This window comes from Lynx rufus, unplaced genomic scaffold (genome assembly GCF_022079265.1).
Source record: "Lynx rufus isolate CCGP_SWC_20201006 ecotype Redwood Valley unplaced genomic scaffold, mLynRuf1.p SCAF_10, whole genome shotgun sequence".
Taxonomy (NCBI): domain Eukaryota; kingdom Metazoa; phylum Chordata; class Mammalia; order Carnivora; family Felidae; genus Lynx; species Lynx rufus.
Genome location: NW_025814824.1, coordinates 46,287,518 through 46,305,765, shown reverse-complemented (window position 1 = coordinate 46,305,765; position 18,248 = coordinate 46,287,518). Strand labels below are relative to the sequence as shown.

At 39.6% G+C, this 18,248-nt stretch overlaps 1 long non-coding RNA gene across 1 annotated transcript in view; it reads right to left on the bottom strand.

Annotated features, from left to right (window-relative positions):
* LOC124501095 (uncharacterized) overlaps positions 1 to 18,248 on the bottom strand; it is a 122,097-nt gene that overhangs the window by 54,146 nt on the left and 49,703 nt on the right. Inside the window, exon 8 of the long non-coding RNA XR_006959702.1 lies at positions 8,943 to 9,038. This is a non-coding gene — a long non-coding RNA (uncharacterized LOC124501095). The remainder of the gene's footprint in view (positions 1 to 8,942; positions 9,039 to 18,248) is intronic.

The window sequence follows — 18,248 nt, the reverse complement described above, 5'->3', positions numbered from 1 at the left end:
ATTTTGCTTCCTTAACACCCCTCCCAGCTTAGGTCTTGACCACAAGAGACATTCAAGCAATGTCTTTCTGAAATTTAATTGTATATTATTTGAAGCTCTTCATTTTTCATCACTTCTGAAATTGATTCGCTTCAGGGTTTACTGTCCAGTGTGTTAAGCAACTCTTCCTTTTCATATCCTAAAGTCACCTCAGGCTACCTTCAGCAAGGGCTTTGGGAGCTGGTGAATAATTCTGTGTCCACAGAACCTATCACCCTTGTGATTTCCTCTCTGTCCTCTCTCCTTTCATGTCTGAAGATTGAAGAGTCCAAAGTCAGATGAGGTAGCCCCTTAATTATCGTTTTTTAAAAAACATTTGCCCTTCGGACACCATCTTTACCCAAACTATCCTGTAGGAAACTTACAGAAGCCAAAACCACAGTATTCTAGGAGCAAACACATCGCACAAATGAAAGGTAATGCATTTTGTCTCATTTACCACATTTTTTCCCAGTGCATGATCATGATTGTAGGTTTTTGAAGGAAAAGCTATAGATCAAATCAGAGTCGTGGCAATAATCTCTGTCTCCTTTTCGTAAACAAGAGCTCAACTCCCAGTGCAGCCCCCCCTCACCCCCACCACATGTCTCTTTCCCTGATTACCATTATGGCCACCAACCACTATATACAAGGATTTCTTCCAACCCTGGTTACCAAGCATTGTGTTCAGCAAGATGGAGTGTGCAACTTACTCCTTCCAACTAGAATAGATGAAAAAGGGTGCCTGGGTGACTCAGTAGGTTAAACGTCTGACTCTTGATTTCATCTCGGGTCATGATCTCACGGTTCGTGGGTTTGGGCCCCGCATCAGGTCCCACACTGAGAGCACGGGACCTGCTTGGGATTCTCTCTCCTCCCCCCTTTCCTCTGTCTTTCAAAATAAATAAATAAACTTAATTAAAAAAAATTAGAATAGATGAAAAAAACTAGAAACAACTGTCAGTTTTCTCTAAAATTAATCATTTTCCATTTTGCCATTTCTATTTCTAATTCCTGCTCTCAAGGTTTAATAATCATTATTATTGTATTATTTAATAATCATAATACTTGTAGAATGCCAGATTTATGTCGGGCACTATTCTAAGTGATTGGTATTGTATACATATAGTTATTTAATCATCATGAAATCCAGATGAAATTCATACCATTATTATCTCTATTTTACAAATGAAGAAACCAAGTCACAGAGAAATTGGGTAATTTGTCGATAACACATATTCCAAATCTAATATGTGGCAGAGTGGAGATTTTAACCTATGCACTCTGACTCTTGGCCTAGAGCTGGGGTTTGGTGGAGAGAAAGGGGTAGGGAAAGCAGACAGTTTTATCTGAGCCTTTGCACTATTAGCAGTGACTTTGGGTGAATATGCAAACTTGCTGAGCCTCAGTTTTGATGCCTGTAATGTGAAGACAGAAATAGACATTTCAGGGGCACCTGGGTGGCTCAGTCAGTTAAGCATCTGACTTCAGCTCAGGTCATGATCTCACACTCTGTAAGTTCAAGCCCCACGTCAGGCCCTGTGCTGACAGCTCAGAGCCTGGAGCCTGCTTTGGATTCTGTGTCTCCCTCTCTCTCTGCCCTCTGCTCATGCTCTGTCTCTCTCACTCTCAAAAATGAATAAATGTTAAAAAAAATAAAAAAGAAGAAATAGACATTTCAACAGTTTGTTGAGAGTAGTAAATATAAACACGCATGTAAAATACCTGGTTGACTGAAAGTACTTCACAAATGTCACGTCTCTTTCTCCTTCACCCAATTAGTTCTCTATTTTTACATTGTCACAACCATTTGAGAGCCACCGCCAGAAACCACATGGTTTACTACCCAGTCCTGTCCTATACCAGCTGTGTGAACTAAAGCCCCCATTTCCTCTACTGTAAACTGGCAATCATAAAACCCATTGTAAGATTAAGTGAGATCGTGTTTGAAAGGCTATTAGCACAATGCCTGGCATATGGTAAATGCTCAATAAATGACAGAAGCTATAATGATGGTGATGATAAAGAAGAGGAGGGGATTATGAAGGACTAAGGCAATGATGTTTTCAGCTCCATTCTCCCTTCCCCCCTAAAAAAACCTGCCATCTGCCCTCCAGGGCTATAAGAAAAAGAAAAGCGTGCCACCGTTACTTCCTGGAAGGGGGGAAATTACTTGAAGCCCCAGTGACCACACTCAAACACAGTAGTCTCAACCTTCTAGTGCATAAAATCATCTGGGACATTTATTAAAATTGCAGAAAGCACAAGTTCTGGTCAACAGAAAAATGATGTGGGCCAGAGAACCGGAGATCTACACTTTGAACCAGCTCTCAGCTGATTGCTTTGGTAGCCCTGGGATCACACTAAAATCACTGCCTTGGGATTAAATCAGCACATTTACTGCCTTGAACCAAGATTATTTCTAAGAATCTAAATGGGACTTTCAGTGAGATTTAAGATTGATTGTTGTTTGAAGGGGATTATTTATTAGGAAATATTCATTACTACTGACCAATTCAAAGTATTGTTCAACTACCGGACAGTTTAATTCTTGAGAATAAAATAAATAAATAGACACTCCTTTGACAAATATATGTGTACTCAAGGACATGTGAGTATTGATCTCAGGACTTTGAAGTATCCATAAAAGAACTGCCAGTTTATTTTCATTATCTCATACAACCTAGTCTTAAATTTCAGCCTGCTAGCCTATAGATGGTTTCACCCAAATTTACCTACTGTTACAGAAAGGATAATGAATTTGTGCATTGTGTAATCCTAAAAGGGCTTTATTGTTTTATTCAAACTTTATTCCTCGTACACTCATCAAGAATGTTTCCATGCGGGGACACCTGGGTGGCTCAGTTGGTTAAGTGTCCAACTGCAGCTCAGGTCATGATCTCATGATTCGTGGCTTCCAGCCCTGCGTCAGGCTCTGCACTGACAGCTTGGAGCCTTCTTTGGATTCTCTGTCTCTCTTTCTCTCTCTGCCCCTCCCCTGAGCATGCATGCGTGCACGCTCTCTCAAATAAACATTTAAAAAAGTATATAAAAAAAGAATATTTCAATGCACTTCATTAAGTTCACACAATGAACAGCTTCAATATTGGTAAAGAAAATGTATGCATGGATAGTGCCACTTGTTAGATTAAGAAGTTGAGGGGGACAAGTTTCCATTTCCACAGGCCAAAAAAAGTCAACATAATGAATTCATTGTCATCAAATGATTCTGTGCCTGAATCACTAGACTTTGTCTGCCATCAATTAAATTTAGTCTATCTCTGTTGGTTTAGAAAAAAGAACTCTTAAAGATAAAAAAATAAAATTTTCATATTTCACTTATGGCCATGAAATATTATTATTATGGCTTCCACAGTATTATTAAGAAGTTAAATCTAAAGTCCTTCCACGGACAAATTTAAGCTCACAGCCCAGTAAGGCAGATAAATTCATCTTTACTGATCTTAAAAAAATTTGACACATTTGATAACTTTTCATTATTTCTGGCCAAGCCTTAAGTAAACCAAAAAATACAGGAAATCTGAGAGGTGGTTCTTAATATAAACCAAGGAACTTCACTCAGAGATAATGAACGCTTTGCCTTTTATAAGGTTTTTCTAGTATTTTTCAAACATTTGTTATGCAAAGAATTAAATCAGGTGCATATCACCAATTCCAGATCTCCTTTTCAACATCACTTTGATCAACTATTTTTAATCCAAACACTTCTTGTAACGTTTGGGAGTAAAATGTTTTAATTTAGCCATTTACAAATGTTTGAAATTAATCATTGGCTCAATTTCATACCAATTTAAAGAAAAAAATTTTAAGAAGCTTAGTTTATGATTTTAAAAATTTTAGGGGCACCTGGGTGGCTCAGTCGGTTAAGCGTCCCACTTTGGCTCGGGTCATGATCTCACGGTTGGTGGGTTTGAGCCCTGCATCTGGCTCTGTGCTCAGAGCCTGGAACCTGCTTATGATTCTGTGTCTCCTTCTCTCTCTGCCCTCCCCACTCATGCTCTCTCTCTTTCTCTCTCTCTCATAAGTAAACTTAAAAAATTTTTTTTTAATTTCATAGCCCATTAACATTTGTTTCAAAAACTAGTTGGGGTCTTATTACATCTGTAATGTCTTAGCCCTACAGTCGAATGTTTTCAATATTATCTTTTAAAATTAGAGGTTAAAAGCATCTATTTCAAATTGCTATTTATCCTATCCCTTTTAAGGGAGAAGTTATTTGTCTAAAAAAAAGTTGGAGGGTGTTTTTAAAGACTAATGGACCATCACAAATTAGAATCACGTGATATCTTTGCTCGGTTGACAATGTAAGAAGCAGGTGTCTATCGGGTTTCTCTTTGGTTTGACAAGCAGGTGTGCGGTATGCTGCTGTTGCTGATCCAGTCAGACACCCAAGTTCAGACAATGGCAATCCAAAGTTCCTAGTCATTTTTGTTTATTCTAGCTAAGGAACGCCTGTGAACTCCATCCAGTCTGGGGAGTCTGCTTGCTCAGGGACAATTTTACTGGGTACATTCAGTGGTGTTTCAAAGTTTACAAGGATGAATATATATATATATATATATATATATATATATATATATATATGGTTGACTGATTTTCTTTTTATAGAGCCTGACCTCATCTCTTGAAGCCTCCTGGAAGGCAGTATCAGTGTAATCTATGTCTATTCAAAGTAGATGTTGAGGGGAAAGTAATTCTCCAGTTTAGTGTATTTAAATTAACCTACTACTCTTACTCATGTATAGACATTCTAAAACCATGTTTTGCACTCAACCACAGTTTGCACTGAACTGAATCCCACGGTAAGCTCTAAAAGAACACATATAAAATATAAAGAATGCTGCTTCTTGGCCTAGGGTCCTTGGGCCCTCTCATCCTATGTGAAAATTCTGTGTGTGTGTAATTGTGCATTTTCCTGAGTAGAAGAACCACAGTTTTCCAGAAATTCTCAATAGGGCACATGATTGCAAAAACTCTCTGACATGGAGAGAATAATAAATGATTGCTTGTCCTTGCTTTACTACCAAGTATAATAAAACATAGCAACATTGGATTCTTATGCCCCTTCATAATCGCATCAATAAAAGGCTGATTCTTAGGCCTTTCTCCTCTCCTCAGGGTTACCCTGAGCCTCACTCCAGTAAGAATTTCTCAGGGGGCCAGGCCCTTTTGAGGGCTCTCTGGAGGGTCAGTTCCAGGGACAGAGCACTGGTGGAACACCAGATGACTTTAGATGGCACAGGCATGGCAATTAGATAAATTCAGATGGCTACCAAATGTCTCCCTTGACCTTCTCTTTTAGTTCTTCCTGTGATGACAAAGAAATAGTCCAGTTGGTATCAGGATTATTTTTACCACCTCTAGAACACTCCCTAGTCTCTCTTTTCAACAGAGAGAGCAAGCCTCAGGCTCAGTCTTCAAAGGCATATATATCTGGCAAGAATTTAATAACATCTCTTTACTCATGGCATTTCTTTTTATAATTACCTTCTCTTTAAGGCAAATAATATTGGTTTTCAATTTACAGCTAGTGAGAAAATTTATTTTTTAAATGAATGTATCTAATTGGAAAAAGGGGAGACAAAATCATAAAAATAAATGATAGAAATTTGGAAAACACTAGACCCAACAGCTGCTAATCAAGTCATGCTTTTAATTTTTGACATTGTCTTTTTGTTTTTTAATGTTTGTATTTTTTTAATGTTTCTATTTTATTTTTGAGAGAGGGAGGGACATAGTGCAAGCAGGCAGGGGCAGAGAGGGAGACACAGAATCCAAAGCAGGCTCCAGGCTCTGTGCTGTCAGCACAGAGCCTGAGACCGGGCTCGAACGCGTGAACCGTGAGATACTGATCTGAGCTGAAGTCGACACTTAACCGACTGAGCCACCCGGGCACCCCAAGACCGACTGTCTTTTGGAAAACTCAAACTAGTTAGGACAAATGTTATAGCCAACCATAGAAATTTCTATTAACCATCTCTGAAAAATAAGTGCAAATGGTGAGGGATGTCTTTAATATTAATCAGTTAGGATGTTTTCCAATGCTTGTAATAGAAAACACAACTAAGGTGCACCTGTGTGGCTCAGCTGGTTAGGCGTCTGACTTCAGTTCAGGTCATGATCTCGTGGTCCATGAGGTCAAGCCCTGCATCCGGCTCAGCACTGACCGTCAGAGCCTGGAGCCTGGTTTGGATTCTGTGTCTCCTTCTCGTTCTGCCCTTCCCCCACTCATGCTCTGTCTCTCAAAAATACATAAACATTAAGAAAGAAAGAAAGAAAGAAAGAAAGAAAGAAAGAAAGAAAGAAAGAAAGAAAGAAAGAAAGAAAGAAAGAAAGAGGAAGAGAGAGAGAGAAAGAGAGAGAGAAAGAGAGGAAGGAAGGAAGGAAGGAAGGAAGGAAGGAAGGAAGGAAGGAAACACAACTAAAAGTTACCTTAACCAGTAAGGACTGTCTCCTAATAGTTTCAGAGCAGATTCAGTCAGTGACTCAGAGACATCATCAAAACCCAGGTTCTCCTCCATTCTTAGCATGTAGTTTTGTCTTCAAATTTATTCCCTCATGATCTCAAGACAGCTTCCAAGACACCAACTCCTCATCTAACAATGACCAGATTCAGGAAAGTGTGAACCACTGTCTTCTGGCCCTTTCAAGAGCAAAGGAAACTTACTCAAACGTTTCCCAAGTTTTCCTTCACATTTCATTAGCAAGGTTGTACCTCATGCCTGTATCTAAATAACATCACCAAAAAAAAAGAAACTACCAGTTGGGCCTTAGCCCAATCCCCATTTGCCCACCAGAGGGACTACTGAAGATACCAGGCCTAATAACAGAACAATATTGGGGTTCTCTTGCCAAGGAAGTATGAAGGGAATGGCTGTTGGGTAGGCAATCCACATTGTTTGCCATGAGCTTGCATTATTAATACAAGATTTTAACAAGTCTGAGGGGTACAAAAAGGCTAAAAATACAAGGTTAAAAGTAGAAGATGGTAGTTTTTTTCAGGGTCCATATAGAGCAAACTCTCAAAAAAATAATAATCTTAGGGGGGTTAAAAAACATTGATTAACCAATAATCCTTTTCCCCTATCCCAACCCCTCAGATATTGTGAGCAGGAAAAAGATACGCAAGGGCAATCCCACCTCAGTAAAAAAGCGGTTATTGTTGTTCTTTTTAAGAATTTGATCTATTTTTTAAGGCTGCACAATAGTTATCATGGGGAAAAGATAAGATCATTATTGGACTTTGTTAGACCCTTTCATTTTTAAAAGAAATTCACTTACATGTGGAATCTGTCAACGGGCATCTTTATGTCACCCATGCATAGAACGTATAAATATTTAATCTGTCCTGACAGGTAATTTTAGTGATAGTAAATGAAGTAGGATATAAACCTCCAATTCACCGCTCTCAGGTTATTTGTGTTATAAATGCTTTCTAAGCATAATTCTTGGCTTTATTTCCCACCCTAGAATGAATGGAATTAAAGAAATGGCTGAATTAGGATCTGGACGGAGCCATGAGAAGACAGGAAAGGCCATTCGACAAATATTGAGACATTGCTTGAGCATGTAAGGGATATCAGGTTCTTTGCATTTATTCTGACTCAATAATAACTCTTCAAGACAGACAATTTTGTCCAATTTTAAAGATGTAAAATTGAGGACCAAAGAAAGGGAGTCATTTGCTAGAGTTTACAGAGCTAGTAAAGAGTGGAACAAAGATTTGAACGCAAGGTCTTTCTGAATTCAAATCCCATATTATTTCCATTGAACTATCCTGCATTTGTACAGCCCAATACCAAAGGACAAATTCAAGAGGTTATAAAGTGGGTTCAAAACAACAAGTTAAAAGATGTAGAGAAATAGAAAACCAAAAGTCAAGAACAAATCTAGACAACAAATAGACATTTAACACCTACTGTATGCCAACTGGACTAGAAAAGAGACTGGAAAACCTCTCTAGACATGGTGGAGGAAGGGAGGGAGTCAAGAATCAATAATGACTCTAAGATACTCTGAGATCTAAAGGGAGGGGCTTTTTATATGTTCCTTGGTGTGGGGCCAGAACAGGGAGTAGGTGTGGCTGGGACTTGGGGATAAACAGGCACACCTGGGGAATAAGGAATGTACTTTGCAGGGTGGGGTTGGGGGAAACCTACTTTATGGTAAGGTTGCCTTTTCACCGCTAGGTAAAATTTCCCTTACTTTACACTTCTGTGGATCTGGGGGCAAAGTCTAGCTACCTAACTCTAAATTAACTGACAGACTTTTTCTCCTTGATCACGGACGGCCCCAATATTTCCATGGTTTATACATTGGTAGAAGTTATTTTTATCATAAATTTTAGTAATTACAGTTCATCAGGAATTATTAAAGCTATGATAGTATTACCATATTTGAGATCCCTCCGGGAAAATGATTTTAGCATTTCTTTTGCTCACATAACAAAAAGTGGGGCATTGTTGCCTGAGTTGTCATTCGAGTGTCAGTATTATCCAGATATCTGTCACTTAGATTAAATATCATTATCACAGTTGTCGGTCAAAATAATACCACATAGTTTCAGCCATATGACTCATTTGTAGAAAAGAATGCAATTTCTTTTAGTGTATCAATTTTAACCTGCCAATCTTCATAATGGCCTGCATATTTTTCATTAGCCTCTTTCATACTTATCAGTGCTACCAAGAAGACTTGGCAGATATCTGTATTTATCCAAACCTAAGGAAAAACAATGCTAGTGCTAGGACATATTTTCAACTTGGGCTTACCAAAAGCCGATCTAGTTTCAACCCAAAGCGGGATATACCCCGTGCCCTGAAAAGCAAGTTGGGAAAATCCCAGGGGGCCAGACCATGCAACAAAATTTCCCAGCAGCAAACCAATGCCACACTCCTACTCACCCCCTTTCACTCTCTGAAAGTGCAGAAAATGTAGACTACTCCACATGCTCTTGGTCAAAGGTCAGAAGGTACTTTGAACAGTCTAATCCTGCCGATCTGTGGGAAGTGTACATAAATTATAAATTCATCTTACTAAATATAATTTAGTAAGCATCTCATTTCTCAAAAACCATTAAACTCATTTTTCTAAATGAATTGTTCAGTATTTAAACATACTTTGGAATTAGCATGCAAAAGTTACTGGTGGTAGATTGTATTGCTTCTTTTACAAAGATAATATGAAGACTGTCTGCCTGATCAAAAGCTCTGAGCCTGGAGTCAGAAAGTCTTGGGTTCAAGTCCTGGCTCAACCATTTGGTCAAGTTACAAAACCTCCCTTGATCTTTGCATCTAACACATAAAGATAATAAATTTTATTTCAACAAGTTGTTGGTTTGACCCCAGTGAGATGGTACAAATAAGTGGTTATAATAGTGGATGGCCCTTAAGGACTATAAAGAAATGGTAACAAATTTAAAAAGCAGTAGACTCAGTCAAGAGTCAGAAAGGAAATGTAGGGGCGCCTGGGTGGCTTGGGTCGGTAAGCATCCAACTCTTGGCTGCAGCTCAGGTCATGATCTCATGGTTCATGGGTTTGAGCCCCATGTCTGGCTCTGTACTGGCAGTGCAAAGCCTGCTTGGGATTCTCTCTCCCCCTTCTCTCTCTCTGCCCCTACCCCGCTCATGCCCTCTCTCTCTCTCTTTCTCTCAAAATAAGTAAACTTAGAAAAAAAATTTTTTTAAAGAAAGGAAATACATTTAAGATATAGAGTGATTATTTGACTTTTGAGAGAAAATTGAAGGTTTGGGTATTTTAAAAATTCCATGTAAAATATAGAGCAACCACTCTCCAAATACCAAATGATCGCCACATCTTAATCTGCAGCTTTGACCTCTACTCCAAGCTTTAGACTCTGATATCCAACTTCCCACAGGTCCTTCAAGACTACCGTTATTTCCTAACTTAGCAGAGGGTACCCATAATTCACTCAGTCACATAATTCAGAAACCTGGCTGTTATCCTAAAATCCTCCCTCTCATGTTCCACCCCAAACATCTAGATCAAGGTCAATAGAGCTGTGGTTCTTGAACCTGGCAGAGTTTCAGAACTAGGGTGTTTTGTAAAAATACCAAGTCTACCCCAGAGATTCTGGTTCAGAAGGCCCGAGGTATGTCGTGGGAATCTGCATTCAAAAATAAATAAACAGGGGCGCCTAGGTGGCTCAGTCAATAGAGCATATGGCTCTTGATCTCAAGGTTGTGAGTTCAAGCCCCACATCAGGGGTAGAGTTTACTTGAATGAATGAATGAATGAATGAATGAATGAACAGACAAACAAAGAAACAAGACTTCACAGAGAATCTGATGTTCATGGAGATTTAGGAGCCACTGCTATAGTGTACCTACTAACCAGGTCTCATTTCTGTACCTTCCTCACATCCTTACTATAGCTGTTTTACTACAGACCCTCATGTCTCTCCTGAATACTGAAATTACTCTATTAGTAGTCATCTTGCATCCAGTACCCCTGGCCCTTGCCACATTCAATCTATCCTTCTCAGTGCTGCAAGATTTATTTATCTGCACCTAAGCTTTAGAGAAGAACAAACCCTTGCATTACTAATTAACAGGCCTATAATCTTGAGCAAGTAATGCATCTCCCTAAGACTCCATTTTCTCATCAGAAAAATGAGGATGATACTAATACCTATTAAAGGAGATTAGGGGCTCCTGGGCGGCTCAGTCAGTTAAGTGTCCAACTCCTGCTTTCAGCTCAGGTCATGATCTCACAGTTTGTGGGTTTGAGCCCTATATCAGGCTCTGCACTGACAGCACGGAGCCCGCTTGGGATTCTCTCCGTCCCTCTTTCTCTGCCTCTCCCTGGCTTATTCTCTCTCTCTCTCTCTCTCTCTCTATCTATCTCTCTCAAAAAATACATAAACATAATTTAAATTTTTTTTAAATGAAGAAGATTAAATGAATTAAATATGTAAAGTTCTTAGTACAGGGATTGGCATATAGCAAGCTGTTACGATTATTATCATCATCGTTGTTCTGACATAAGTCTAATTATGTAATTTCTGTTTCATGTCCCTCTCCTGCTTACAAGCCTCTTCTTCAGTGAGCAAATCCCACACTTAGAACTTCTGGATTCCAATTCCCTTTCTCCAACCTGGACTTTAAATTATAAGCAGTCAGGAAGCATCCTATGATATTGCACGTCTTTCCAGATTTCCTCCCGTGGCTCACTCCCATGCCTGGATTATGTGGTTCAGCCAAATGGGAAGATCTAGTCTGTGATTTGGATCTTCCCCTGCTCAGGTCTGACTCCTCCAACTACCAGCTAACCAGAGTGAAGTATCCTGACTCTAAATGAAGTTAATGAGCACAATACTCTACATGGTTTGTACAGCACCATATTTACCACAGATCCATGGTATACATAATTATACACTCTTCTCCAAACATGAAGTTCTGAGTGATTCCTGCCTTAGCCAATAGCTAAAGTTTAAGCTCAGGTAGAAGTAAAGATGGATGTAAAAAAGGTAGAAGCTCAGGTAAAGGGGACCAGGGGAGAGATGTCATTTTCCGGGGGTGGGTGGGTCTTGTGGTCAGATCAGCAAGAGTGCCGTTATTCTTTATTGAAAGTGAAACATCCCGATTTCAGGAAGGTACATTGTGGTTGAAGCTGTACCCCCAGCCTGTGACTGGGGGGTATCGAAAGGGCAAAGGGAAGCAGAGTGAAGCCCTCAGGAAGAGAGATTAGTACAACACACACAAAAGGTAATGACGATGGTAATGATAGCTGACTTTTATGGAGTATCCATTATGGATTTGATGCTATGTTAATTCTTTCACAAACATTTTCTCCAACTGTCACAATAACCGTACAAGAGGTTGAGTGCCAGATGGAAAAACTGAGTCTCAGAGGAGGTGAGAGACTTGTCCAAGATTACACAACTAGTAAAAAAAAAAAAAGCCCACCCCCAACCCCACCCCACCTCCCACAGGAGCCCAGTCATAAAAACACTTGAAGGAGACATTTTAGTTCACTGAGCACAGGCATGTGCCAGGGGCCCTTGTGAATCAATTTGCATGCTGTGCTCAGAATAGCAATTAGTGCCTGTTTCTTTCATCCCTAGGATTCCCCCCACTTTTCTTTATTTCAAGTTTTTATTTAAACTCTAGTTAGTTAACATATATGGTAAACTTGGTTTCAGGTGTAGAATTTAGTGACTCATCGCTTACATATAACACCCAGTGCTCGTCACAAGTGCCCTCCTTAATGCCCATCACCCATTTAGCCCATCCTTTGCCCATCGCCTTCCATCAACCCTCAGTTTGTTCTCTGTAGTTAAAAGTCGTTTATGGTTTGCTTCCCTCTCTTTCTCTTTTTTCTTCTTCTTCCCCTATGTTCATCTGTTTTGTTTTATTTTTTTCCTTAAGCTCAACATATGAATTTGGTTCAAGCCAGACGGGGCCAAGCCTGGTGGTAGCAGGTGAGGCTGGAGCAGAGAATGACTTCACTATTTCAAGTCCCAACTCTAGGTTGGCAATACAGTCTCAGACACTGGCTTACACAACACTATCCTTTTAAATCACACAAGAGGTCACTCATAAATCCACTAGATTCTGCCCATTATATACAAGTAAATAATCTCCCTGAGAATCAATTCTGGAGAATTAATCCAGGACATTCAAACATGGCCTTAGTTATAACCTCCCCCCCCCTGCCCCCACAAAAGAAAGAAAAAAAGAAAACAAAAGAAAAAAACCCAACAATACAAGGACGAATAAGTAATTTTCGGCATAAATCTACAAAACGGCCATTAAAACCTACATGAAAAAATGTTCATGACAACTTTGAAACAGACTTAGGGTATAAGCTAAAGTTTAAAAAGGAGTCAAATCGTATCTACCATATGGACATAATTACGTTTTTGTTCAAAGCATAGGAAACAAAACAACAACAAAAAGAATGAACCACAGTCAGAAGGGAGGGGTTGATCCTAGGCAGTGGGAGCATTTTTATTTTTCTGCTTGTTGACATTTTATATTTTTAATGAGCATAGGTTAATTCTCAACTAAATTAAATTCTCAATTAAAAAAAACCACTGTATTTAAAAGTATATATATATATATATATATATATATATATATATATATATATATAAAGAACTAACCTCCTGGAAAGTCCTAGTGCATTTTGGAATTGTTTCTGAGTCTGGCTTGGCCCACCCTCCTATTTTTGTCATCATGTAGCCATGATCCCATGACCCAATAGCCCGGTGGCCTGTGGTAATCAAAGCTATTAAGTAACTTCCCTGAAGTTTTGAGGGTTTTGCCATTTTCTCCTGTACCTTATAAAGAGCCGTCAACAGGTTTTTGGCTTCATAAACTATCAGAAATTCAGTCTTCCTCTCAGCAGTCCATTTTCACAGAGTGATGTGGTGAAAACACAGGACCACACAAGCAAGGACTGGTTTCAATTGTCAAACATTCCCTGTTGTGTTTGGTTTCTTTCTTCTCCCTGATGGGCTCCACTAGAACTCATCTGTAAACTGCTGCTCGTGAAAGATTCCACAATCCAAATAGGGCCGCCCCCCCACCACAGTGTATTCAGAACAGAAGTAGCCAGGTCACAAGCTTGCATCAACCAGTGATACCTAAGAATCCTTACCTAAGAGGAAACAGATGCCAGCTCAGTCACAGTGGACACAAAAATATCAAAGGACTCTTGTTACAATGTTCCAGTGGTCGGTACATACTTTTCAAGTTCTGTTCTAAAATATCTTGGCAGCATTTTACTCCAGGGATCCAGACAGGGGAAAGTCTGTTCTTGCATCATTACCAACAGCTTGGGGAAAGCCCAGCCCCTTCACACACAAACAGGGCTGGCTGCATTTGACTGCACAAAGCCAGCCAGACTGGGACTCCTTAATATCTCATACCTTCTGTGATTATTCACTCAACACTACCTCTGAGATTTAGTGAAGAGCACAAAATACTACCACACTTTCAGACTCTAATACTACCACACGTTCAGAAGTACACCTAGTTGTTTTTTTTTTTTTTTTCTACCTCCTGTCAGCCCTGCTTTGGGGAACAGATTCAGTCAAATTCATTTCTGTAAAACAGTGCTGCTCCATATGACTGTACTGAAACCACATTAAAGGTCTCAACTGAGGGCTATCTGGATTACTAGAAAGACACTTCAAGAAACACAAAATCTCAAAACAGTGTGACGAGTGCAATATGAAGCCAGATGAACCCAAGAAGATGAAGAAGGAAAAAGCTGTAATGGTAGAGGAGGGACAGGGACATCTAAGGGGAATACAGATCGATGGATGATAAAGAAGTCAAGAGAAGAGAAAAAATAACAAACCTGGAACAAATTTCTATTCTCAAAGAAAAAGAAGCACCTCAATTTAAAAAAAAAATGTTTTTTAACATTTATTTATTATTGAGAGACAGAGAGAGACAGAGCATGAGCATGGGAGGGGCAGAGAGAGGAGGAGACACAGAATCCGAAGCAGGCTCCAGGCTCTGAGCTGTCAGCACAGAGCCCCACGCGGGGCTCAAACCCACCAATCGCCAGATCACGACCTGAGCCGAAGTCGGATGCTTAACCGACTGAGCCACCCAGGCGCCCCAGAAGCACCTCAATTTTACTTCACTTTGGGTCTGCATCTGGGAGTATAAGTGGCACTGAGGGGCCCCAAACCTTCCAACAGGACTAAATTCACTTCTCCACAAATCGTTTCCTCACTCTCTCTCAGCCTTCCTCTCTCTTCCACCTTCCAGTGAAATTAAATGATCTCGCACATTTTACGTTTCGCATTGACTTCTTTTTAATTTTGACAAAATGAATCAGAACTGAGGAAAATAAAGTTAAAATACGAAACAAGACCAATCAGAAAAATATTTTCCAGAGATTGACAACTGCCTTGGTAGACCCTGCCTTTCCTAAGGTTTCCCTAGCTCTTGTTGGGGAGCCAAACAAACTCAATAAAAATGGACACGGTGATAAATAGTCTTCATCCTATCAGACTATGAGGAAACCCAAAAGAAGGGTATACATGGCTCCTCTTCCCTTAAGGAAATGAGAATTTCAAAATTCTACATGCATAAGCCCCAGCTAAGATTTTAAAGGATCTCAGAGGGCTGTTTTACAGTGAGAAAAATGTATATTCTTGTGATAATGAAGAAAATGTGGAAGGAGGATACCCTAAGAATTTGTTACTCAAAATGTAGTCCATGGGAGCTTGCTCATGTAAAATCTTGGACATTACCCCAGATCTACTGAATCAGCATTTGCATTTTAGTAAGAGCTACAGCGTAGACATGTGTTCATTAAAGTTTTGAGAGGCGCTTACCTAAAACCCTTCAGCCCCTGACACCCTCTGTTCAAACTGAATACAATATGGTTGAAAATGTTGGATGGGGTGAAAAGAAATCTAACTGCCTCAAATGGTATAGAGGCAAGATCAGCTTTCTTTTCTTATCAAAAAAAAAAAAAAAAAGGTGAAGCATTTCAAAAAGTAAAACAAAATTAAACAAGTACAGGAAGAAGGAAAATGGGGGTTTCAGTTACTGATAAGCTTGATATGAAGCAACAGACTGTGGTTTCAAAAAAATTGAAAAGCAAGCAAATAACAAAAGCAAGAGGCTGCATTAATAGACGCGTGGTATCTAGATCAGGAAGATGACCGCCCTACTGTGCCTCACACTTATCAAATCTTATCTTAAGTACATTCATCTCAAGCCATCATAATGAAGGATAATACAAACAAGAACATGTTCAGGAGAGAGGGTCCAGAGTAATGAAATTGAAGTCATGACACGGGATGGTGGTGGGGATTTTTTCGGAGGAACTGGAGTTGTTAAACCCAGTTACAAAAAGATTTGGTAAGGGGCGCCTGGGTGGCTCGGTCAGTTGGGCGTCCCACTTCGGCTCAGGGCATGATCTCACAGCTTGTGAGTTCAAGCCCTGCATTGAGCTCTGTGCTGACAGCTCAGAGCCTGGAATAAATAAAACATTTAAAACATTAAAAAAAAAAAAAAAAGATTTGGGGAAAAGGGTTATAAGAGAATGTCATGAGGAAAGCACATGCTTGGTCTGTGGACAAGCAATCAAGAACCATTGGTTAAGATAGTTGAGGACCATTCAAACCCCATAAATCCATTATTTATGGCCCTCAATGAAACTTTCAAAGTATCTTCTGCAAAAACCAACAAGGTAGAGGAACAGGTGCCATTCTCCTTGAATTACAGGAGAGGAAAACATGATTAATGACGTATCTTGATCTAGAATGAGGTTTTCTGAGCTTTGTCCAATATGTTTTCATACATATGGTTTCTTATGAAATTCCTACCTTGGTCATCATTACAGAAGAAAAGGGACTAAAAGTGACCCCAAAAAATCATTTTTATTTTTTTTCTCCTATCCTATGGTCCAATCTGGTTGTCACTCAGCCTCATGGAGTACGGAGCGCCTGAAACATAGCTAAGTGGAACTGAAGAAATAAAATTTTATTTTCATTTAACTTAAGTTAATTGAAATAATAAATATAATTATTTATATTAAACTAATATTCAATTCAGTTTTTGGAAAACTTTAAGTATATTTGAAATATTTTAGATATATGTCTACTTTTTCAACCGCATATGTTATAAAATTTAAACATTATTTCCAGTGACAATTTAACATCTTAATTAACATATGCTATAAGTGGAAAATACGCTGCCAATATCAAATTATTTCATGAAAAAAATGAAAACTATTTCAGCATTTTGTATATTAATTACACATTAAAATATTTTAGATATATTGAGTTAAATAATATATATTATTAAAATTAATTTCCTATTTCTTTTTATTTTTGTAATATGTTTATTAAAAATGACAAATGTAGGGGCGCCTGGGTGGCGCAGTCGGTTAAGCGTCCGACTTCAGCCAGGTCACGATCTCGCGGTCCATGAGTTCGAGCCCCGCGTCGGGCTCTGGGCTGATGGCTCGGAGCCTGGAGCCTGTTTCCGATTCTGTGTCTCCCTCTCTCTCTGCCCCTCCCCCGTTCATGCTCTGTCTCTCTCTGTCCCAAAAATAAATAAACGTTGAAAAAAAATAATAATAAAAAAAATTAAAAAAAATGACAAATGTAGGGGCGCCTGGGTGGCTCAATTGGTTAAGTGTCCAACTTTGGCTCAGGTCATGATCTCACAGTTCGTGGGTTCAAGCCCCACATCGGGCTCTGGGCTGACAACTCAGAGCCTAGAGCCTGCTAAGGATTCTGTGTCTCTCTCTCTCTCTCTCTGCCCCTCCCCCATTCATGCTCTGTCTCTCTCTGTCTCAAAAAAAATAAACGTTTAAAATAGTTTTTTTAAAGGATAAATGTGGCTCAGTTTATATTTCTATTAGACATCCCTGTTCTACGTTACTCTGAAGGAGCATATTATTTGTATTTCTTTGTTCATGTTCAAAAAGGAACTCAAACCCCTCCAAGCTGAGGTTGCCAGTAGTTGACTTTTCTATCAAGCATACCTTAAGAAGGAAATATAGGGGCACCCGGGCGGCTTAGTCAGTTAAGTGTCTGACTTTGGCTCAGGTCATGATCTCATGGTCCATGGGTTCTAGCCCCACATCTGGCTCTGTGCTGACAGCTCAGAGCCTCGAGCCTGTTTTGGATTCTGTGTCTTCCTCTCTCTCTGCCCCTCCCCTGCTCACACTTGTCTCTCTCTCTCAAAAATAACTAAGCATTAAACAAAAATAATTTTTAAAAAAGGAGGAAAGATAAAGAAGGAAATATAGGGGCACCTGGGTGGCTCAGTCGGTTAAGTGTCTGACTCTTAATCTTGGCTCAGGTCATAATCTTGAGGTCCACACGCGTCCGGCTCTGCACTGATGGTGTGGAGTTTGTTTGGTGTTCTCTCTCTCCCTCTTGCTCTGCCCTTACCCCACTCATGCTCTCTCTCTCTCTCTCTCTCTCTCTCAAAATAAATACACAGATTTTTTTAAAAAGAAGAAAAGATAAAAACTGCCAAGAAGAGCAAGATCCCTGGCACTGCTCTCTCCTTGTGTCCCCTCCAGATTTAAGCAGAGCCTCATTCTTAGAAACAGTTTCCCTGCTGGAAGACACTCCCAAACAAGGAAATGGGACACTTCTGGAACATGTTAAATACAGGAAGAAATTCCTTCTCTTTTCTGCTTTTGTTTCAGACGCGTGGCCATCCCTCAGGTGGTTGCCCTATTTTGCTATTGCCCTAGTT